The 24,007-nt window shown below is 36.5% G+C and overlaps 1 long non-coding RNA gene across 1 annotated transcript in view; it reads left to right on the plus strand.

Moving 5' to 3' along the window:
* The window catches only part of LOC138718949 (uncharacterized), a 30,442-nt gene extending 6,993 nt beyond the window's left edge, over positions 1-23,449 (plus strand). Inside the window, exon 3 of the long non-coding RNA XR_011337162.1 lies at positions 23,311-23,449. This is a non-coding gene — a long non-coding RNA (uncharacterized lncRNA). The remainder of the gene's footprint in view (positions 1-23,310) is intronic.
* The last annotated feature ends 558 nt before the right edge of the window (positions 23,450-24,007 follow it).

A 24,007-nucleotide genomic window follows, 5' to 3' on the forward strand; every position in this document is an offset into this window, starting at 1 on the left:
GCCACATCATTCTTAAAAAAGCATCAGTGACAAACATTTGCAGACATTAAGGTGGGATCTTTTTCAGTCATATTTAAAAAGAAACACTTTCACACAAAACTAGATCTACTCATCTTGCAGAAGTCCAATGAATGAGCAGTGTGGCAAATAAAAAGTCAAGGTGAAGCTACTCATCTCAATTACACATTAATTAAAAGGCAGATAAATGAGAAAAGAGATAAATATTTGTGCATATATTTGCAAACCCCTTCTTTCCTGAAGATAACATTCATCACATTCTTACTGTCTCTCCCAGTGAATTCTTTCCTTCAATTAACTAATAAATCAATTTGTTCCTTCCCCATCAGAAAAGTCCCCTTCTCAGCAAAAAATGTGTCACTTCAGTATCAGATCAATTTATCCTTCTTCCTCGCTGCTCAATCGATAAACTCCTCCTCTACATCTGTTTAACAAGAAGCAGGTCAGTAGAAAGAAATCTGCCTAGGAAGATTCTCTCTTTTTATTTGGGGTACTATGCATATATGGGTGGCTTACTGGGCACTTCCAGAGCACACAATCATGAAAGCCACTCAAAATAATACTGTAGAGAAACAGATTTTAAGACTAAAGGAAGATCTGAACTGAGCTTTTATTTCCAGTAACACTGCAACTGTTTGTATAAGCAGTAGAATTAGATGTTAAACTGAAAGCGCATGGAAATTTCACTATCTAAAAACAAACAGAGAACTATGGATACAATGATGGACTGCACCATTTTTAAACAATATACAGATTGCACAAAACATTGTGTTTCACTGAACTATTCTGATTTAGTTTGGTAAAAATAACAAGTGCTATCCACAAAGCTTTAGATATCCTTAGATTGTAAATGGAGACAGCTATGCAGAAAGAAAAAAAAATGGAATTCAAATAAAAAGTGACTGCAAACCTGGGCTTTTTCATTTAACTTCACTTAGAAACCATCAATAAAGTTCAGCACATTCAAGATGCCTTTGCAAATAAAGAAATGTAATGAAATATGCTGTTAAAAGAAAGCACAAGCTTAGTAAAGAAGTGACACCTTCTCTGCTAAACACATACACAGATACAAACCCATAGACTCCTTCAGAACTGGCAGGCAACTAACCCTGTCTGAAATACAGTTACTACATAACTAGACAAAGTGGCAATGCTCAGAAGATTAGGACAAGAAGTGAAAAATCTGAGAAGCTCATACTGTATAAAAGAACTACGCAAAATAAAAAAAAAAAAAGGCAAGGAGCTGACTTCTACCATAAACTTTAAGCAAACTACAATAAACACTCCATCTGGTGATTAGGCAATAAACTCTGTAAAATTATATTTCTGTGGTTTTATCCACCCTTTGGTAAAGACTTGAAAGATGAAATACAGAAAGCAACAGGTCTTCACTTAATTCTTTTAAAACATTTTTCTATTTTTTTTTTATGATTTGTGAATATTTTCATAAATAGGGCAATGTTTGAATATTTATAAATAATAATCAGTGGAATGCTAATGAGTTTACTGTTCTCATTTGCCAGTGTGTTTCTTAATTTGTTTTTCCATTAGTGGATCATCTTAACGTAGTAGTCCAAGTTAGTCTTGGGCAAAAAGTTTCAGCTGAATATTTTATATAGAGAAGAGTGCAAATTTGAGCTAAGACAAACTATTCATAAGCTTGTCCTGAAATTTTTTAGTAGGTCATCTGAAAATAAGAAAAAAGAAAATCACAGAAGTTAGACCACCCCTTTCCCCTCATTTCAAAACTTTGTTTTTTTCTGGTATTTTCTCAAACTGATTCTTTTCTGTTTTAGGGAGCACCAGGTCTTTATTTAACCCACTTAAATACTTTCTGAGCAATTGCAACTTTAGCACCAAAATCTTCCTAAAAATACCCAGCTGTTTGTAGTTTCCTTTGGGAGCCCAGCTGTCTTTGAGTGCCTTGCTGGACACTTCACTTTTGTCACAGAGTTCCTTCTGTAAATGCTTCTCCCTGCAAGGATGCTGCATCCCAGTTTAGGTATTGGCAGTACCATTGCAATAAGGTGGGACATCACGCAGTACCTCCAATTTAACTCTCTGCAGGATAAAAGAGACAGAGATCAGGGTTGTAAAAGATGCTACAAGACATATGAACATTAGAAGCCTTTTCAGCTGAGAAACTAAAATAAAATACAGCTTCTCTGAGACGGCTTAAGACTATATGTATAACATATGTATATAACATATGCATAGACATTTCGTATTATACATTTCATACTGTGAATAGGCGTACAGGAGTTGCTGATGATTTCTGTTATCGCTTCTTTTGAAACCATCCCGCAGAAGCTGAGAGTTTGGCAGTCAGCACTGTTTATCAGTTTATTCCTGATTTTCTAGGCACAGCAAACAGGTATTTTTAAGACTGAAAACTCGGAAGAAGCTAGCAGTGCGATCTCTCAGCCTGACCTTCTGTAACATAGACATGCATTTGTTTTGTATCATAGCTCATTATATGTGCCTTAAGATGCCAACACAGGGAAATAATCTCTCCTTCCTCTGTTGAGCTGCCCTAGGCTGGATAAACACAGTTTTCACAGTGCTAGCCCACGACCTTAAGAGCTGCATGATGGGAACAGAAGGTAGAACTAATCTGTGTGCAAGATTATGGAAGGGAGAGAAGACTGCAGGACACAGCCTGTGCCTTCCACACTCTTTGTGATCATCACTAGATGGGTCCCCCTTAGCCTGGGATGGCAGAAAGAAAAAGGAGACAATAAGAGACCTTTTTTTTTTTTCCAAGCAATTTACTTCCACAGGGAACGATACTCACACATCGCTTGATCAGAAAGATGTTTTCATGCTTTTGCCTCTGAAATCCTTATTTTTGTTAAACACATGGTTTATGCCTTCACTCTCCTTCCTCTCCATCCCTTCCCTTTCAGCTCCTGGCAGTGGGGAAGAGGTTGTGGCAGTCCACTTCTAGCCCCGGGGAGGAGGTGGCAGAAGGCTGGCCTTATTTACCTTAGCCATTTTCCCGTGTAATCTGGGTAATCATGTGGCTAATTCACAACAGAGAGGAGCCCCCCACACCACAACTCACAATCCCAATCCATTCATATTTCATACAATAGGGTATTTAATTTATCCCATGCCTTGCCACGGCAATTGCTCTCCCTTTGTTCTGATGTTTTGGGCAGGGGTCTCCTGCCTTACCCTCTCTTTCACACTGGCATATGTCCTAGCTCTTGCTTGCTGCAGCTGGACAAGGACTCTTGTTTTTGTTTTGTTCTTCAAAACCAATGAATCAATTATGGCAGTGTGAAATGTGGGTTTAAACAGTCCCCACATGTATGCATATATTAGATATTTGCTACACTACGACTTTACAGCAAGGTGACCAAGGAGGCAACAGTGTTTGTGCTCTTCCATTTTGAATGGGCAATCTGTTGAGCACAAAAGGAAATAATAAATAAAAGACTGACTGCACATATTGTTTCAAAAATGGCTCGCCATGTCATATCAAAGTGAAATTAAAGTGCCCCCACGCCTATGTGTTGCAACCATAAAGAAAGATCAAAACCTGTTCTGTAACAGAAAATTAAAGGGTTCACAGGTATGGATACTGAGTATTAAATTCAGACAACATTCCTGCAATAGAGATTGCTATTGCATATTCATCTTTACTTGCTGCCCCTCTCATATTCAGGACATACGCAACTAACCAGCCTTATAGAAGTGACAGGATCTGACCTCATCTTTGTATAAATCACAGGCAATAAGTGTACAGTAAACAGCTGCAGTTCAGTATTTACCGCTCACAGGCTGTGTTGATCTGTGGATCAGAATCAGCACAGCGTTATTGCCTTCATCTGCTATTCTAGGCCATCAGCTCTCTTCCAACCCAGGAAGTTAATGACTAGAAGTAAATTCTCTCCAAAACCTCTTTCTTAGCTTGTGCAAAACAGGCCTTTCAGCTCTGTTTTTCTCCCAAGTTGTAAAGAAATGACATATCACAGCAACTCCTTCAAAAGTAATAATATGAGCCAAGGTTAAGGTCTCGAACAGAAATGCCTTTTTTGTTTTTAAGAATGTAAATGTATTATAATGTTAAAGAAGTAATTAAAATAGCTGTTTAATGACAAGTTAGAAAATATCATTCGTTCCTGATTTAAGTTCATGCTACTCCACAGACATATTACTGGTGCTGAAACAAATTACTTGTGACTTTTGTCTTAGAAATGCTTGAGCCATGTTCTTTGGCTTGAATTCAGCATTTGGAATTTCACACCTGTGCTATGTATTACAAGCAATTTTCATTTTTACCCCTAGAATTGGGGAAAAAAAGTTTTGAGCCTCAGTCTTAAGAGCCAATTTTCCACAGAAAGCTGTGTTCTATGAAGTGTTAATTAATTACAACACATGCAATATTTCACAGACTTATTAATAGTACTGTATTGTATAAAGTAGGCAAAAGGAAAAATGTGTACAGCATGCTCACCTAGCTATTTGAGTGCTTAACTGTAATACTAGAATCCAGGAGATTCAAAATCTTAAAAACAGAGGGCACAACACAGATGCATTTAAAATTTCATTTTGATGATCAAAGAACATAAAATATCTTGTTTCAAAATCCATTTTTTATGTTAGTACTTTGAAGACCCTACTTTTTTCTTCTATTACTTCTCAAAACTACAGAACAAGAAGAACAAATAAAGCTTCTCAAAGCTGATCTTACAGGGCACACTCTAGCACTCTTGCATATAGGAGCAAATTATCTATCTGTAGGTCTCCAACTGAAGTAATGCAGATATTGAGGAAATTCTTATCTGTAGAATTCATACTGCTTTACAAATGATCCTAAAAGAGCTAAAATTGTAAATGGTTACCTCCCCGAGAACCCAAACATCAGGGACAAAGCTACAGCAATATAAATGTGCTAATCCCAGCACAATGTATTCCCATATCTCCCTGTATCAAATCATTCTAAAGGGTTTTCAATATACAAGTTAATTAGCTACAATGAAGCAGCAGAGTAACATCTAATGAAGACCACGGCTTAAAATACCAGAAGTGGTCTTTTGTACCCTTTCCCCTCCCTCTTTATTATCAACATATTCTTTTGAAATGTGTTACAGATATAGTTCAAATAAAATTTAACAAGAGATAAGAAGGGACTTAATGGAAAGAAGTGGGGTTTTTAGGTGGTAAATACATTGGACAGCTTTAAGTAAGGATATTCAACAACATCTACAAGAACTCTATTTCTGTATTCACATCTCAAAATGCTACTATCATACAGTACCTATCTTTAAATATATATATACACATACATATTTGTAATGCTGAGCAAGAAGATGACACCATTTTGTTACTGAATGTATGACATTGTATTCTACTTACAATACATAGTTTGTCTTTTCTTAAAACAACCAGTGCATGGGAAAGCATTTATGTAGATTCTATTTTAAAAAATTATATCTCTCTAAAAATAATGACATATTGTAAAAATGATGCAAATAATCATTGTCCGCAAAATACAACTCATAGAAGGAAGATAAAAAAGCAACATAGGAAAGTAAATTTAATTACCTAAGAAATATCTGATAATTTCTGTGGCAAAGTTGCCACAGTTGCATGCTTTGGACTTAACTAAGAAAAGAAAAGATCTAATTAATTAAATTAAGGTCCTGATCCTGAATGGATGTGGAAGTCAATGAGACTATCCACATGAACCTCATTGCTGGAGAGGGACTGAACACTCCCTTTTACTGTCTATCAAGGATGAAGCTCATTTTGTAATCCCACCACTTCATTATCAACTTCCCAGCACATTATCTTTGCCCTAATCCTCCTGTCACTTCAGGGATCCAGGGTCAGTAGAGCACTTGAAGGTTCGATGCTTTCCTTGTGGAGGTGTGAATTGATTGCTAAGATGACAACTGGTGACAAGTGTACTTTATTAGTCTGCTACTTTGCCTCTTAATTGCTACTGATTAGCCTGTCTGTTAGAAAGGAAATTTGGACTCCGTCTGCCACTGCCAAAGATTACAGTGCTTTCTAATAGGAACATCTAACAACTTCCCCGCCCCACCCTCCTCCCATGCACTGAGCCCATTTACACATACTATGTTCACCCAATTCAGTGGAATCATTTCTGTGAGTAAAATAAACGAGGTGGAGCCCTTTAACCCTCCCATTATATTTCGGGTAGTTTTTGATTGATAGAATTAAAAATTTAAATATTTCTCTTCCTTTTTCTTCCCAAAAGCAAGAATAGGGTGATCTTTTTTTTTTTTTTCTCCCAGAAATCCTATGTCAGACACGGTTACATTTACTATTTGAATGGATTTCCCAGAGTATGTGCTGGATCTCCAAATATCACATTGCATTTAAACTAGATATTCAGACAAAATAACAAAAAAAAAAAAAAAAACCAAACCAAAATAAAAACAACTTGTGTGTCATGCTAGAGTTCATATACTTCAAGCCTTGGTTACTGTTGACTATTACAAACTGAACATTGACTCATACAGGGCACATCTGCTGGCAGCAAAGAAGTACATCTAGTATTTTCTTTTACTTAAACTTCCTGATAAAGTGTGTGCGTGAGGGGGGTGAGTGAAGAAAATAATTCAAACTAGATACTACTATAATAGAAAAACATTAGCACAGCATAAATGTATTATCATACTGCTCAACAATCTTTACATTGCTGGTGTTTTTGTTTTACACCGGGTTAAACGTATCTATAAAGGATCATGCTTGGCAGCAAGGTAGTATGAATGCAAATCTCTGTAAGCTGTCTGTTCATTTTTATCAGCATTGATTCAAAGAAAAAAAGGGATGACAAAAGGAAAACAATTCCTAATTTCCCCTGCCTATTTCAAAACCCCCGTAAAAATCAGTCTTTGAATTAAACTCTCCTCCAAAAGCAAGTGCTAAACCTAAATCATCCAAAATTAAGAACTCTAACAAATGCTTAATCTTGAATTGTGCATGGGAAACTTTATAATACGAATCTAGCTGTTCAGGATGTATACTTGATCTTCATAGTGTCATCTAGAGTCTTCAGGGTTATTTTGCAGGGTCACTATTTCACATCCTAATTTTCATCCTTTCATTTCCCATGCAGAAAAGCTGCTGCATAAAATTGGCTCTTTAAATTTAACTGTGGTCAAAAGAAAACTTCAAACAGTTTGTACAATAATTTGATCCCTCCCTTTGTCTTTAACCATGCCTACATAGAATTTTGTACAGACATTTTGTTTGCTTATTTAAAAAATCTTGTAGATTATTGGAACCTGTAATTATCTTTATGTGATTTCACTAGAGAAAAATAGCTAGTACCTATGGTATTAGTTGTCTAAGAGTATGACTGCTTTTTATAGATCATTGTATGTACATTGTTCTGTTGACGAAAACCAATGGTTCTTTCACTTTAAAACATATCTGCTCCTGCCTGGTGTTGTTTAGTCTTCTGGTCCCACTGTCTTCTGCAAAAAGAGATCCTGCTTGGTATTTGGATGTAAGTCTTTGTAGATGCTATTTTAAATTGTAGCTACTTTAAGGTCAGTAGCTTGGATTTGAAAATATTTTAGTTTAAGTAAGGCAAGGCATACAAATGCTCAATATCATTTCAGTCTGAGTGATTCACTCAGTTTTTTTAATTAATCAGTACCCAAACAGCTTGGCTTACCTGGAACAAATTGGCCTGTGTGGCAATAATACCTATACCAACAATAAAAGATGTATTGGGTTGATGGGCAAGATAATTACAGCTGGTATGCCAAGCACTCATTGCCACCTGCAGTTGTAGCAGAAGGTGGGGAGATGACTGCAATATATTTGTGGGCCCAGACCAAGCAGTGTCATAACAACTGGGAGACAGAACATGTCTGAGAAGTAAATGGGAGCAAGTAAGTGTTGCAGAGGTCACTTCTGAAGCAAAAGTCTATGCTTGCTTTACACGCTCTGCTCTAACAAATGTAGCCTTAGGAAATAACTGTTATCTGGCAGAATTTCTGGAAATAATCATAGCTAGACATTCATGTTAGAAGATGGGTACCAAGAAACAGAAAGCACTGTCAAGGCATTGAAACAAACTTGTGCAATAAGTTGTAGTTGAAGACGTTTCCTCACCATTGCTACTTTGATGATTCAAAATTTGTTTCCTATATAATATAATTGCCTTTCTGCAACAGGTAACTAGTAAGCAGCCCTTTCTGGAAGGAGACTGGCTGACTAACTGTAATCTATTAAAAATTATTTATGTAAAGTTTTTTTTTGTTTAAAGGAAAAAAAAATAGTAGGTAAATGATCCCTGCTTGTCTGAACAGCCTTCCCAATGATTTAAGTTCTTTCTATTTTACATTAGAAAACATGGACTTTTGTTGGCTAGCCTTTAAGTTTTAGTAGAAGTAAGAGTCAGACAGCAATTTCTGTCACGCTATTGAGCTGTTTGCTTCAGGACTACTTACATAGCAGAAAGGTGTTGTCCTCTTGTGGAAGTTTCTACTCCATTGAAATCTAACAGGTACAAGATCATTTATCTTGCAAAAAAGAAATAATTCTGAGTAGGTCAAAAGATTCACAGGAACATCTTTTAGGAAATTCCTATGAAGGAAGGTAGCCCTTGTATGAGAAAGAAAACAGTAGCTCAGAAAAAAGATGCTGCACACATTGCGAAGGGGGATCACAGCTTAGTGTACTGTAGTAGCTAACTTCGCTAACGTGATGGCAGAGAGGGAAATATCCTGGAAAAGCATTACCTCTACATCTGGTAATGAGAAAACTACTACTGAAATATATTTTGATGACCATACTTTAAGGATAGGGCAGATTATTTGCAAATTTGAAAAGAAGAATCACAAAATTAATGGACTAAAAAATATGATGAAAATAGGAGAAGCCTGTAAATTTCCCTGGAGAAAAAGATTTAATATCAAAAGGCAAACTAGGACCTCCTGGCTAAAAGCTGAGAATAGTCATACTTAGAGCTGAAGGAGGATATATCTTTTCCAGCACAGGGAGGTTATATATTCCTTTGTAATGACTGAACAGAAACTGTTCAGTAACAGATCCATCCTCCCAAGTGGAGCTGAACGTTTTCTCAGGCGTGCCCTTTTCAAGCAGAGCATCAGCAGATAAGGCATCAGAGTCAGTTCCAGAGTCCCTGTGGCAGAGGCTATGTCTGTAGACAACAGTGATCAGGTCTAGATTTAGCATCTCTGTGGGAAGCATCCCTGACCCTACTGATTTTCTCCCACTGCCTGATAATTCTAGGGTTTCTTCCCTCCTATAGCCTTGGCTTCCCAGTCTATTGCTTCAGTGTATGACACCCAGGCACAATGCAGCTCCTAGGCAGCGTCTCACAAAGAGCCCTAGTAAAAGAGCCTAAGCATGCTACAGCACGTGATTACAAAGGAACTGTCATGTCTTCCTAACAAATATGATGATATTATACATCAGTGTTAGGAGGACTTCAGTCCAGAGACAGCTGTTTGGATAGGCAAAGCTCATGAAGTCCTGGTCAGATTGATAGCACAGCTCAGAACTCTGGCATTTGGATTAAAGCAGTATAGAAATGAATCTTATATTTGACATTTAAAACACTTTCAAAGGGAACCTTTTCCACTGCCTGTAGTTTCTTAAATCATAGTAGAAAGAACTGCCATGGCAGAATGGTGTGAGAAATTACTCTCCAACTGCTTCACTGTTTTCCCACATTATGACTGAAGACATTAGTCCCTGAATCATCTTACATCCTGGTGTTATGTGCAACAACACTGTGCGTGATAAACAGACGATGCAACAGAAAGAGAACTTGAAAATTCATTTCTCCTTTCATTTGGACAATGGCTGAAATATAAATGGGGTTTGTGGCAGCTCCAGATGAAAGAAATGAAAGAGCTGCTTTCAGAGAGCTATCAGGACTAAAAACTTTGGATTTATACCGCCTGACTCCTATTTCCTGAGCAACCTTGGCAAAGTCATTTGCTGTAACATTTTCAGGAATGGTTGCTCTTTCCTTAGGCTTTCATTCTACTTCTCATCTCCCAGGTATCTGACTGGTTTGCATGTACAGTCAACAGCAAAAGTAAATGTCTCAAGGGACCTTGTGGAATCTCTGGATCTTTATCATTTCAGGGGTTCAGTGTGACATAACATATATATGACACGATTTGTTAGGACTTCCCTTTTATAGAGTCTTTATGGACTGCCACAGTTTTGCAAGCCTAGTTTGGGACATCAAAGTCACCCTAGATGATGTCAGTGGGAGATAAAATTGTTCTGAAATATCAGATCTTATTCCAAATTATTTTCTTCCTATGCACATGAAATGATGCACGGAAGCTGAAGTTCTCTAATTGGGAATGGAATAACATCAGACTCTCTATTGGTGTTCACCCCACCAGCTCTAGATATTCTTTAATTTTTATCTTAAGACAACCTCAGAGATGTCATCTTATGGTTTTCACTGATTCTTTTTCTGTGTATGCACTCTCATTTTACTCTGCTCAGAGGAATATAATTTCCCATTGCCATGGTTTGAACTTTCACTTCAATTTTCCTTCTTTCAGTCATGTCTGTGTGAAATTTTCACTGGCTAACACTTCTTCTCCTCTTCCTTCTTTTTTAAGAATATACGTAAGCATGTCATCACTCTGCATAGCTCCTAACAGATTAAGTCAAAACTATGCCAAAGTGAAAATATCCCTTGCTTTACATGCCAGATCATAAAAACAGCTTAGCTTTCCTTAAAATCCTGGAAATAAGGTTTGCGCATAAAAATTGAACGTGACAGATTTCTTATGAACTTATTTTTTATTTCTTTTGAACCACCAGCAGCAGGACAGCGGACAATGGTGTCTGCTGCTCTTACCAGCAAAACCTACACAGGGCCAATAACCAACAAATAGAAAAGAAAATGCATCCACTTGCACCAGTAGTTAAACTGAAATGAGGTGGAGGGAAAGGCTTCTGTATAGGTTAACATAATATTGTATATCTGTCAGTGAAATACTGATTGTGTCAGTCACTGTGCATGCACTGACTGCCTTTTATACTGGCAAAGTCCAGTTGTTACCAATAAAAGTAATAGAAGTAGATGAGTAAACCATGATGCAGATATGAAATACATAAAAGTAAGCTGAACTATCAGGTCAAAAAAGAAAAGGCAACACCTGGGAAAAAAAAAAAACCAGAAATCTGCAAAACCAAGATCTGAACAGGATCAGATTAATTAACAGTGGCATTTGCTCCAGATTCTCCCAAAAAATAATGAATGATAATTGCTTGGATTTTTTTAAGAAAGGGGGGGTGATGGGGACTTGGCTCCAATAACTTTCTCAACTGCCACTTTTTAATGTTTTTGAAACAAAGAGACTGCAGTACGCTAACTCTTTGAGATGAATGGGAACACAAATTTTCTAACACCTCAGTAAATACTTGAAAGAGAGCATTACTCTAATACTTGTAAATCAAGGCACTTCAAATTAACCCCATGTTTATTAAAAATCTTGCTTGTTTTATGTTTTAGGTATCATTCTGGTACAAGACTAAGAATAAAGTGCTTAACAATTCCAGTCAAATAGGATAAGGGCATCAATTCTTGTTTATATGCAAGAGAAACATAAATCATCTGTTCCAAGCTAACAATTTAAAGAGTGCACAACATATTATCTTAAATAAGGTATTAACACTGAGTTAAGGACACTTATTAACGGACTTTGAGAGTTCTGGCTTACATTACCTTGCACCACGTTTGAAATAACCTTATTCCAGTATTTTCATTCTATAATTATTCCACAACAGTATTGCCAGAAAACCCCACTGCTTCTAACAATTTATATGAGCCACTTCAGTTAAAATTTGGTACTTAATCATATTATCAGCTTGGCCCACATAAGAGACTTATCTTTTAAGTTTTTATACACATAACTTCTTAATTGCAAGATGATTAAATAAAGTGTATTTGATAATCAAAATTTCTGCATTGTTTGAAACTAACTGCTGGAATACTGAAGAAAAAACTTCAAGTTTTATGCATATATATGCATATACACATATGCATGCACATTTACATTAAAAACATATTTGTGATTTGCCTTCACTCAATCATTTAGCAGAGTGGTTTCTTTCCAGTGGCTTTCAAAGTTTATACACCAACTATCTGAGAGTATTCTTTCAGAAGCTCACTTTTCCTTCCAAGATGTTTTCTTTTGGTCTATTCCCAATTTCAATGGATGTACTAGATCCACCATTGTGCAGATTAGACATTGTCACAGAATTAATTTAAAGCCTAAGATGCTGAGAGGAGAGTGTAAGAATTCCCTAGTGGTGAGTCTCACCTGATAGCAAAAGGGAATGGTGGGTGGCCATTCATGATATAAAAGCATTGGCTTCTATACCTGGTCAGACAGGCCATAGGCATCACTTGTTTGGAGCAGGAGAGAAACTGCTACTCTAATTACCTTGTTCCAAGACATTCTTCACAGCCCCCTCTTGTGTAATAGACTTACGTCTTCCTCAGTGGCAGCTGTGATCTCTTTGACTCATTGGCATTGTGCAAGTATGGAGTATCGAGGGGGAATATGGCAACTGTATATGTTTGTACAAATAATTATCTACAGAGAGAGAGTTCTTCAATGTTATGAATTACTGATGTTTTGCTAGAAATCGGAGAAAACTTTGGAAATTTTTTTAATGGCAAAAAAATCAGATGGTCAGAAGTCAGTGTTATGAAACAGACGTAACCAAAGTCTGTATGTTACTGCAGTTGACAGTGATGGTGACCAGCAATCTTGAAAAAGCAGGTCTCTCATTACATTTACTTTTTGGTCCTTCAGTACAAGAAAGACAGAGACAAACTGGAGAGAGTCCAGCTGAAGGCCATTTAGATGGGTCTAGGACTGGAGCTATATGTGGGAGCTGGACTGGACAACCTCCTCAAGTCCTTTCCAATCTGATTATTCTATGACTCTGTTAGTCTTTCTGGTTCTTCTCTTCACTAGAAATTATTTGTAATACAACCAGAAAAATATAAAGTGAAAAAAGGTCTCAAGGATCATCTTGGTCTGTTCCATCTCTATCCCCTCCTTGGCCAGATTTTCTATTTGACATAACTCCATGAAACTTGATGCTAGTTAAGAATCTAGCACCCAACCCTATTGGATTTAAGTACATTTTGTCACGGAAATTGATTGGGACAATTAGCTGAATAAATAGACAAAACATGTCTTTAGGACCCATAAAAGTGACATAACTGCAGGTAAATCATATGAATAATTACAACCAGGAGTCAATTTTTCCAATCACTCTTCGTATATACTTTCAGTTGCAGAGCTTTCTGGTGACTAATTTGCCACTTTTTATAGAGAAATTAAACAACAGATTTGCAATGATGGCTAAACTGCAAGGTACCAGTGAATGAACAGTGAAAATACTCATTCATGACACTTCTAAGAAACACTAAATTTTGCTTCATCTTTGTTACTTGTCACAAATATTAATGCCAGCACAGTGTCAAGAGAGTAAATTTTTATGTCTGGAGTGGAGACTAATTCATTCATGAAATGAAAATAATTTTGTAAAACAAATAAGCCTTACTTCAGGCAGAAGTGAAAGCAGCTTATAAAACCTTACCCAATCAGAGAAAATAAGAAAAATGCATGATTTGTAGGAAACTAAACATTGAAAACTATTTATATGACACAAAAATGACATTTTTTATCTGACATTTTAGATAAAAATTGCATTTTTTAGAAAGAAAAGTGCCCAATGTTTCATTGTCAATTTAGAGTAAAAGCTAAAATGGTTATGATAAATAAACAGAACAAAAACAAAGTAAAATTTTCCCCTGTTTTAGTACTAGCTCAAGCTAGTGCTTGAGTTGGGAAGATTCTGCAAACCTCTGGATCTACTTTTTAATACATCTAAATAAGTTCTTTTCAAAGAATTTTTTCAACATTTGACTTCTCAGCCAGTTCTGAATGTCACAGAAAATTTTATGTCTTAAATTAATAAAATTGATACTGAAAAGGCTAAATATTACTGAGAAAAAGAGGGGGAATTTTTCAAAAAATAGTAAGTTGCTACAGATAAAGTATCCAGCTTATGAATTTAATATAGCGATTCTGTCTCTTTCATCCTGTAATAATTTAGTTTTGGATTTGGGATTTCTGATCTTAACATTTTCTTCTTTATATACATATATGTACATTTGTACATCTCTCACTTGCGCAGTCTCTCTCTCTCTATATATATAAACTGGATAAACCAACATGAGATAAGCTCCAATAGCTAAGAAAACTTTATGTGACAGTTTTGGCTTTCTCTCCTTTTAGCTTGTTTTATTTGTGATTAACACAATTATTTCCCAATTCACTATAATTATTTTTTGACTTCATGTTTATTAAAAATTTCAGTAAGACCTGAATTCTACCACAAGCCATGACTGCATTGGTATGGGCCAAGATGTTCTTCTGTAAAAGATATTGTAAATTGTAAAGATTTTGATAGGAATGTTTGGACTCGATGATCCGGTGCGTCTCTTCCAACCTGGTTATTCTATGATTCTATGATTCTATGATAAAAGAGAAGGTCTGAATAACACGACTGTATTTTTCTTACACCTTCCCTGTTTCAGCTGAAAATTGCTATTGTGAAATGTAGCTGAATCTCTACTTTGAAGTGCCCAAGGGAGAACATATATACTTATATTTCAGAACTAAGTCCCAATTTGGCTAAGAAATCCAGAAATGTGCCCCATCATTGCTGGTTTTCAGTCCTTCTGCATGGGATCTTCCTGTACAGGTGCTAACAGCCCCAGGCATGAGCAAAGCCATTTGGAAATGCCAGGGGAAGAAAAAAAATTAAAAAATGGGTTTGTATTTCTTTGGTCATTATTACTTATGGAAATTGGGCTATAAACTAATGTCGTTGATTCATAAATCTTTTAGACACTCAGTTTATATAAACTTGTAAAGTCTGGAGGTTTGTTCAAGGATTGTCATCCTGGAAAAATGATAAGGATTCAATTGTTGGTTCACCAGCTCAAACTTCCAATCGCATTCATGACAGGCCCCCAGCTTCTAGGTGAAAGCAGAGTGAGTTGCCAGCAACAACAGACAAAGACAACTAGATGTTTTCTGGCCTCAAGAAAAATCTAGGTCAGATGGGTACACCCTGAAATTTGGACTACAGTTCAGAGCTGTTCTTATTTTGTCCAATCTCTGACTCCATCACACACACAAAGAATACAGATTCTTCCTTATGTTTGCCAAAACAATGTTAATATCAGGTCCAACACAATTAAAATTAAACATCACTGAATCTTGGTCTAAACTAGAAAAAAAAATTGTAAAAACCAGCAAGGCTAGCAATAAAGCAGATGGCTGCAGTTACTCAGGCAGTATAATATCACTAATACTTAGTATACTAAGCACAAAGGTTATGGAGCTCCTCTGGCTTCCAGAATTTATTCATTAGAGCCACCTGTTCTCTTTGTTTTAATATGCCAAATGCTAGCCCTTGGAGACAGGGACCTTCTTTCCTTATAGAGACTTTCAGTTGCTAACACAGTGGAGTCCTTCTCAGCTGAATCATATGTGTTAGTTCAAGAGATCAAAACACTCATGCAACAGAGCTGTAAGGAGGCAAATGAAGATGGGTTTCCCAGCCTCTTCCAGTCTGGTTTTTTGTTAAGTAGCAACAGAGCACCAACAGAATTATCTACAATACACAGACTAAAAAATGCTGCAATTAGGTTCCCTTCAGCTTAGGGTTGAGAATACTGTTTATAAAATAAAAGTTGGGGAGAAAATGGGAAGAAAATAACAGCCAATTTGCCAAGGTTTTTTTTAACTGAACATTTGAAGTTCCACTCATTGACAGATATAACTGTGCTGGCTTTCTTCTGTGTCAAATTATGTTATGCAATGTGCTTGGTTTGGGTCAGATGCTAACAGAGAAAGAGGAGGAGTTGTAGTCCCTCTAAGAGTGTGTTCATTTGAAAAGGTACTTATTCAGTATATTAAATTGGTTTTCCACTGGGGATGGTTTTGTTCTCAGTGTTCCTCTCACTGAACTGATTTGGAATCAATGCCTGATCTTGTGTCTCTCTGCAGCTTGCCTTCAGAGTCTTCTCCTTCAGGAAATTATGCATGGAAATTCCTTTTTATGAGCTTTTACTGAAACCACAAGTCTGTATCTGAAATATATACTACTGCAAAATTTTGCCCAAAGCTTTGTCTTGTCTATATAAAGAAATTATAGGTGTGGACCAATTTTTGAATTAGCATGAAAACTGCTTTTATGTGCATATGAGAAAGGCCTTTGAAACATCTTGCCAAGGGCTTTTTTGTCTTCTGGTTGTTATAAGAAAACATGGTTGCCCAAAAGAAAAAACCTGATCATGGTTCCACCTTAATCAGATTCACAATCGTGTCCTAATGCAATTTGTCCTAATCCATTTCTAAGGAAGACAACCATTTATGATGTGGAAAGACGTGTAGGAATAAATGTGGCTATATGGAAATCCCCTGAGTCCTTTATGTACTATATTTTACCAGTTCATAAAAAAAAACCTAATTACATTTTAGAGAAGAAGAAGAGAAGAAGACATTATAGATGTGATGTATATTCTAATACAAAAATCCTCTACCCAGGTGTCCTGCAATCAAACAGTGCTCGGTTTGCAATATCACAGTGCATTTTATATCTCTGTGGTTTTAGAATAATGATGGCATGCTTAACGCACTTTAATATTGATCACACATTTCAACACATTGCTGAAAATGCTTCTATGCTTGGTTTTTTGGTAAGAGAATGCCTTATGCTTACTATGGCAGCAAATTGCCCTTCCAGCAAAATAGATAATTACTTGGTGCCCACAGAATAAATTAGTTAATACTTGTGCAAACATCTGTATATTCATCCGTACACAAAACTCTATATAGTTATATCATTAAAATGACGTGCTCTGGATAATGACAAGAGAGTTCAGCTTATTCAAAAATCTGCTTAGACTTATTTACTGTGCCCCATGCACCTGCACATTGGGAAGTGAGGGGCAGATGGGAAAGGGTACAAGAAAACCCTTAAGAAAAGTCTTACCTTTAAACATATGAGTTGTCCCATTGGAATTGTGTGAATAAAGGTAAACGTACATGTTTTGTGGACTAGGGTCCTTAAATATTATAGAGGAGTTCCAAAGGTAAAGTGTTTGATGTTGATGAAGAAACAATAGATTTTCATGCACCCCATATAGGATTTTTCTTTGTTTCTTTGCCTGATGAAAAATACAGCTCCACTAAAGTCAAAATTTTGTTTTACATAGGATTGGCAGACAGAAAAATTTGGCCCTGCTCCAAACTGGAGCAAAACCCTCAACAATGGAGATGCTTCTGAAGGAAAATTCTATTACTTATTCAAAGCATGTTGGTCCTATTTTGTGCAGCTATAATGTTAAATAAGACAAATGGGAAGAAAATAATGTGAAAGGCTGCTGAAAATTGAAAATCTGTTTGAATCTCAAAAAGTCAAAGCAATATTTCAATGTTAAAATATTTTTTAAGATTTTTCTGAATAAGAACAATATGATGAAGTATTTAAATTTTAAAAATCTGCATATTTCAAAACAAAAGTTTCCTCAAAGTGTCTTAAATGCACTTAAAAATCAACATAAAATAAAGTGCTTCTTCATAAGAAAGTTAGAACGTTAGGTTTTTTCTTTCTTTTCTAATTATTTACTTTTAAACATAGAAAAGCAATATTCCCACTTGTAATGATTCTGTATGTAGTGCACCATTACTAAAAAGAATTTTGTCATTCAAAAATCTTCATGTCTTGACACCAGCGCTATCAAACATTCAGAACAAACTTCAGGGGAGGAAAAAGTACATTATAAGAACAATTTTACTAGTAGCTTCTAACAAGAAGGGCCAAGATTAGATTATTAGATTTTGTTATGCAATTTGTCTCAGCACTAGGCATATCTTTCTTATGCACATATCACATAACGTGTAGACCTGGACACTATCACTGTTCTTGACAATACCACTGGGCAAACTTTGCAGTCAAATGACAAATAGAAAGTTTTTAATGTTTAGAGTATTAGAAATAATACAGAATTTATTTAACAGCATTCAAAACTGAGAAATCTAACCAAGCATGAAAATAAACATGTACTCTACTTGAGACATTTTGGAAAGAAAAGGGGTCAAAGAATGGACATTCAACAATTTCTAAAATTTTGCCTTATTTATATTGGATGTCTAAAAATAAAGGTACCCCAATTTATATATCTATTTTAAGAAAAGTTATTTAATTTTAGATTTATTAAACCTGAAAGTTGCAGACATCGTTTCTGCAAGCTCAGCATGCTGAATATGTATCTTTGAGTACCTTTAACAAGACAAGACTGATTTTCCTATTGGGAAGATTAATTTCTCATTGCTGCTGTTGTATAAGTACAGGCCTGTTTTCCTTTGCAATAAATAAAGCTGAAGTCAACACATATAACCACTGGTATAATATGTGAAGGTTGTGAAACTTGCCTTGACTCAAATCCATTTAATGGTTTTCCACTGAAAATTCAACATCTGCCAACACCACACAAATCTTGATAACTGATGTCATCATGAACCCATTAAGCCTTGTTTTTTAACATGTTAGGGAAACAAAGGGCTTATGGAAGACTACCAAAGGAAGGCTAAATCCTGGAGCCCTTATTCAACAGTAGGAATTGTTCCTTAAGTAAGGTGTGAGTAAGAACATCTTAAGCCTGGCAGAATGTAAGCAAGCTCTTGTTCTACATTAAATTTAATTAGCCAAGTCATTCATGAAAATGACACCATGAGATATGAAACCTGTCACTGCAAATCACCTGTGTTTGTGCCTTTCGTCACTGAGGCTGATTTGGGAATGCATATCCTGCCACACCAGCTACTGGCTTTGATGTGTCACAGCTGTGATACTGCAGCAAGGAAAATCCATTTATAGAGCAGGAGCTCTGGAGGAGTCAGGCATTTCCCCTGAAGGATCTGAAACTTCTCAGCAGAGGCCATCCAAAGATATATATTGAATAAAATAGTCCTCATACTAAAATCTTATAACATGCTTGCAGGATCCCTGTAGCTGTAGCTAGGGGAAAAGCTGTGCGGTGTTGAAACCGTAGGGAGCATTCATCCAGATAAAGGAGGAATCCCATGTTATCTCTAACATCCATACACCTGCAAAACTGATAATGCCTATCCAGCAGTTCGTTTCCTGGGCACAGAAGTGGTTAATCAAAGTTACAGCATAAGACCTGTGGAGGGGGAAAAGCCATTTAATTAATGTGCCAGATATCCTTGCCAAAGCTTTTGCCAAGATTAGGTTCAGATTGTAAAGAAATCTCCAAGAGAAGGATAATTCTCAACACCTGCGGGCACTTTTATTAGCTGCTTTCACAGAATAGAAAACCGTATGTTAAAGTATTTGTCTCTGCTCTGCCAAAGTGACCTCACATGCTTTTATCTGGCCATAACCATAAGCAGATTTTAAAGCAGACTGCAGAATAGATTGCTAATGGGCAAGTGCCCTATGGTAAATCCACTTGAACAAAGTCACCAGTGGATGGAAGCAATCATATAAAGCTGTTCAAAAAAGATACCTTCAAAATTCTCTGTCAAGGGTAGATTCAGGTGCACAGAGAAGGAATAAAATTAGAAAGATCACTAGTATTAGTAATCACACGTCCAGAAGAGGCATTCACCTGATGTAGTGTTATGCTAGATCCAGGTCAGGGCCACTAGGGCAGAACCGTGGCTTTGTAAAGTGTAATAGCAAAATTTCCTGTGAACCTTTAATTTTTATTCCTCTAAAAACACTCTAGCAGTGTTGCGGGTTTTTTTTTTCGGTTGGTTGGTTGTTGTCAGCTTTTGGGTTTTAGTGGTTTTTATTTCCACAGGCAGTTGATTCAAGAACACTGCAGGATGAAGCTGAAAAGTTGAATGCATAGCCATAATGCTTTTAAGGAAATGAAACCTCAGTTAACACCTGACGTATTTAGAAGCAGATTACAACAAATGTATTATTGTGTTTTGGTACTACATAGTGTAACTCCTTATTAAAAGAAATTAAAGGGAACTTAAGGTTTGTTTATCCGTATTTTGTTGTGAAATAATTTGTTGGCAACTGAAATTAACGCACCTGTCTGGTGGAGACTTGTGGGATTGTTACTCACCCTTGATCCAACAATATGCACTTTCAATGCATATAAGCACGTAGACATTGGGATAGACATGTGCAACCCAATTTCTGCAACTGTTTGTGGCAGCTGAAACATGAATTCTCAAATGTTCATCATTCCACTCACTTTAAACTTTGTCCCTTTAATCTGTTTAACCATTTAAATTGTATTCTTCTGGTGTTCAGAGAAGAAAGTGAAATAAACATTTATCTAGAAGAACAACAGCAAAAGGTTTCTGATTTCTATTCTCCTAGTGCTAATGAAATAAAAATTCCAGTAATATCAAAATCTGCAACTCTGGAACATAAAGTAAAAATCTTTAGATCTTTCAAGAAATTGTCTTGAAATGTTGCCCTGAGTTTTGATGCTGTTATTGTTCTGGTTGCATTTTCTTGTTCCTGTCTCAGCTGCACCAGAATCCTTTTAAATAAAAACTTCATGACAACTCACAGCTTAGTAATCTCAGATTGGATTCTTCCATTTTCACTCATGCTAACTAGTACCTCATTCTGCAGGATCCTGAGTCACCTAAATGAGTGATGATGATAATGAATAAATGACCAGAAACATCAGGAAAGCTGCAATGAATCTAAACCTGACTCATCTATCCCTCCATTTTTTTTCCCAGTGAACATCACAAAAACAGTGAATCACCCTAAATATTGGTGATTCAGGTAGGGTAATTCATGGCACTTACCACTTACTGCACTGGCAACGCTGCATGCTATGAAGTGCTGGGTGAGGTAAGGAGAGCAGAGTTGTGATACAGCCTTGTCACTTGCAGTTATTTGTAGAGGAACTGCAGAATCAGTCATGACCCTAAAATCTGTGAGACAAGACCCTCCCACAGCCTTCAGGAATATTGCAACTGACCTAATAGCTCACACACCAAAGCAATTCCTGAGCAAATATATCAGTTCAGAGCTGACATTGCCTCTCAACTTTCTGAATAAAGAAAGCTGAATATAATCTTAACTGCAACTAACTTCACACACTATCTACACTATAAATCTATAACTATTATTAGCTTGAACAAAGCAGATCATGAAAAAACCCCAAATGTATTAGAATATTCATAAAGGTATTCATGCTCGTCCAGGAAGGTGAAATGACTGTTAGGGCTTTTACACTACCCTTCTTATATTTTCTGAATCACGAGGAAAAGGAACAGTCCAGCCCTTTCTCTTTATTTGTTCTCTCCATGCTCCATATTCAAGGTGATGGCTTTCTCCTGCCATTATGTTACAACTTAAAATCATTTTAAACCTACCCGTAGGAGTCTACTTTAAAAACAATTCTAAGTAAACATTTTAAAGAATCATCTTTTAAAAGACTGAACTTGACAATATTTAGCACACTGGGTTTAGTAAGATAAAGATCACAGGCAGCTGTGCAGATATCCTTGGTAGCATTGCAGATACAGGTTTATCTGGATAAGACCTAACTATTCAACTTTATATGAACACTGGAATTAGAAATGATATAGACTTCTGTAAAACGTAACACACTTCTGTGTTCTGTGGAATTTGCTTGGGCCCCAGCCCTTGAGAGTTCATATATCTGAGTTTTACACCTGACTAGTTCCACCGGTTGAGAGAGGGTTACTCATGTGTATCGTGTTAAATGTGAAAATACATGCCTGCGGGATCATAAGGAGCAACACAAGCACCGAAAAAACAGCATAATCTTGATGGGCAAATAACAAACACGTTCCTCCATGAAAAAAAAACAAACCAAAAAACCCACAAAAAACAAACGGAGCCTACCTTAATATCTTCATGAATGCAAATTTCGCAAACAGTACCATGGAGGCTGACTGCAATTTTTCCACTATAAGCCTGGCCTGTAATTCATTAACCTACCATTAAATAAGTATTCACCCCATGTTCAGTCCTTCGAAGCACTTGAAGGAAAAAGTAACTGAAATGAATTTTTATTCCCCTCCCCTGGAAAGAGGGTGAGACATGCCACATTTCTAAAATTTCATAAAAACTAGAGAAAGACTATAAAAAAAATCTGTGACGGACCTAGTGAATGTATTCATACAGCGCTCAGAATGGTTTTCCTGATATTTCTGTCCACATTATTGCCATTTTACTGTAACTCTTCTTTGATATTGCATTGCTCTCATGTAAAAATAAACAAAACCTCCTGTAACATCAGAACTGCAAAAGTCCAACACCAATGATAAAACTGCTTTTTTATTTGCCTGCGTACTTGCTACCTGCCCCATGGCTAACATTGTACTCCATAATGTTTCCAGGTATTTCTGCAAAACCTACAATGCCACCAAAATAACTTCTAAGTCTCTTCCTATAACCTGAGTTCATGAATGGCTGTTAGTTTAGGAAGCATTAATGGGAGCCATTTGACTAAATACTAACATTGTTTTCTCTTTTGTGGGATTATGCAGAATTTAAAACAACCTAAAACTCAGCCCATTGTGTTTGTTTTTACATGGGTTTAACAGTCTGTCTAATTGAAGATAGGTCCATAAATAAAACATCAAGCCATATTTTTTCCTGTTATTATCCTCATTAGGATAAAATCAGATTACACAAAGGTCAAGGTATGTGAAAAAATGTGAAGCATTAGATTAGACCCCTTTGCTGGGAATAAAACTAGTACTTCCCAAATTCCTTCAGGAAATTCAAATGGGTGGCTCACTTGGAAATCTATAAGCAACTGGATGAAGAACCTCACTTCAGCTTCCCCGTACAAGTGCAAGCTGTCATATGTTAAGCATTTTAGAGTGACTTCTTTCTTTTAGTTTCTGTATAAACCTCATAACTAAAGCACTGCAACTTCTAGATAAAGGAGCATAGGACTCCGAAGGTAGCATTGGAAACAAAAGATTACTTTTATTTTCTTTGATAAAATGTAGTCTTTCCTACCCCTCTATCTCATTATTTACTTTTGGTTTAAGGCCACTGAATTTTCAGGTGCCTCCTTGACAGTAGAAAATCAGCTGTAAGTTACCAGCACTTGTGGACTAACCAACTTATTATCTGCTTTGAAAATTGTCTAGTTAATACATCACCACTAAACTCAGGCAGTCCTAGTCTCTCGTTGGGTATTTTCTATTTCTATTTCAGACCAGAGAAGACCTCACAGCATGCCTGGTTTCTTCCAGCCTTATTAACTGATGTAAAGGAAGAGGATAGGGCTTCCTACAGTCCTGGGCAGTGCTATGCAAATCATCTTGGAGTCCGGAAAGTCTGTGTAGCTTTCTGGGAAAAAAGGTCTTAGAAGTGACTGTGTGTTTTTGCCAAAAATGCAATCTATTGTGATTTGTGGGTTTAAACTACATAGGAGAGACTGATCAATACTGTTGCCACAGTCTAGAGACAAACTTCTCTGCTTATATAGGTGAATTACAGGCCTGAATAAACAGTGAGAGCAAGCATTTCATTCCTGCAGGATTTTCTCTACTGCCAGACCCAGTTCTATAAAATATGACCTTCAAATGGAGAGGGATCTTAATCCTATTCTGAGTTGTGTGTGCCTAATTTCAAAGCTTTATGCTTTGGCATTACCTATGTTGAGACAAAATACTGCATGTTGATCACTCTTCCTCCTTTTCACACACTTTAATCACTGAGATGCAAGTCTACAAAATTGCATAAGAAAGCAGTAGTTAGAGAGACTGTAACCTCATTTCCTCCAGTGAAGTGTAATTATATATACAGTAAAACAGTATAATTTCTTTTTGTCCTTCCTGTTCTGGGAAATGTTGGTTTATAATGGGTTAAAAGTCTGCTGCTAAACACTAGCCATTTTAAGGTGTATTCT

This window comes from Phaenicophaeus curvirostris, chromosome 3 (genome assembly GCF_032191515.1).
Source record: "Phaenicophaeus curvirostris isolate KB17595 chromosome 3, BPBGC_Pcur_1.0, whole genome shotgun sequence".
NCBI classification, from domain to species: Eukaryota; Metazoa; Chordata; class Aves; order Cuculiformes; family Cuculidae; genus Phaenicophaeus; species Phaenicophaeus curvirostris.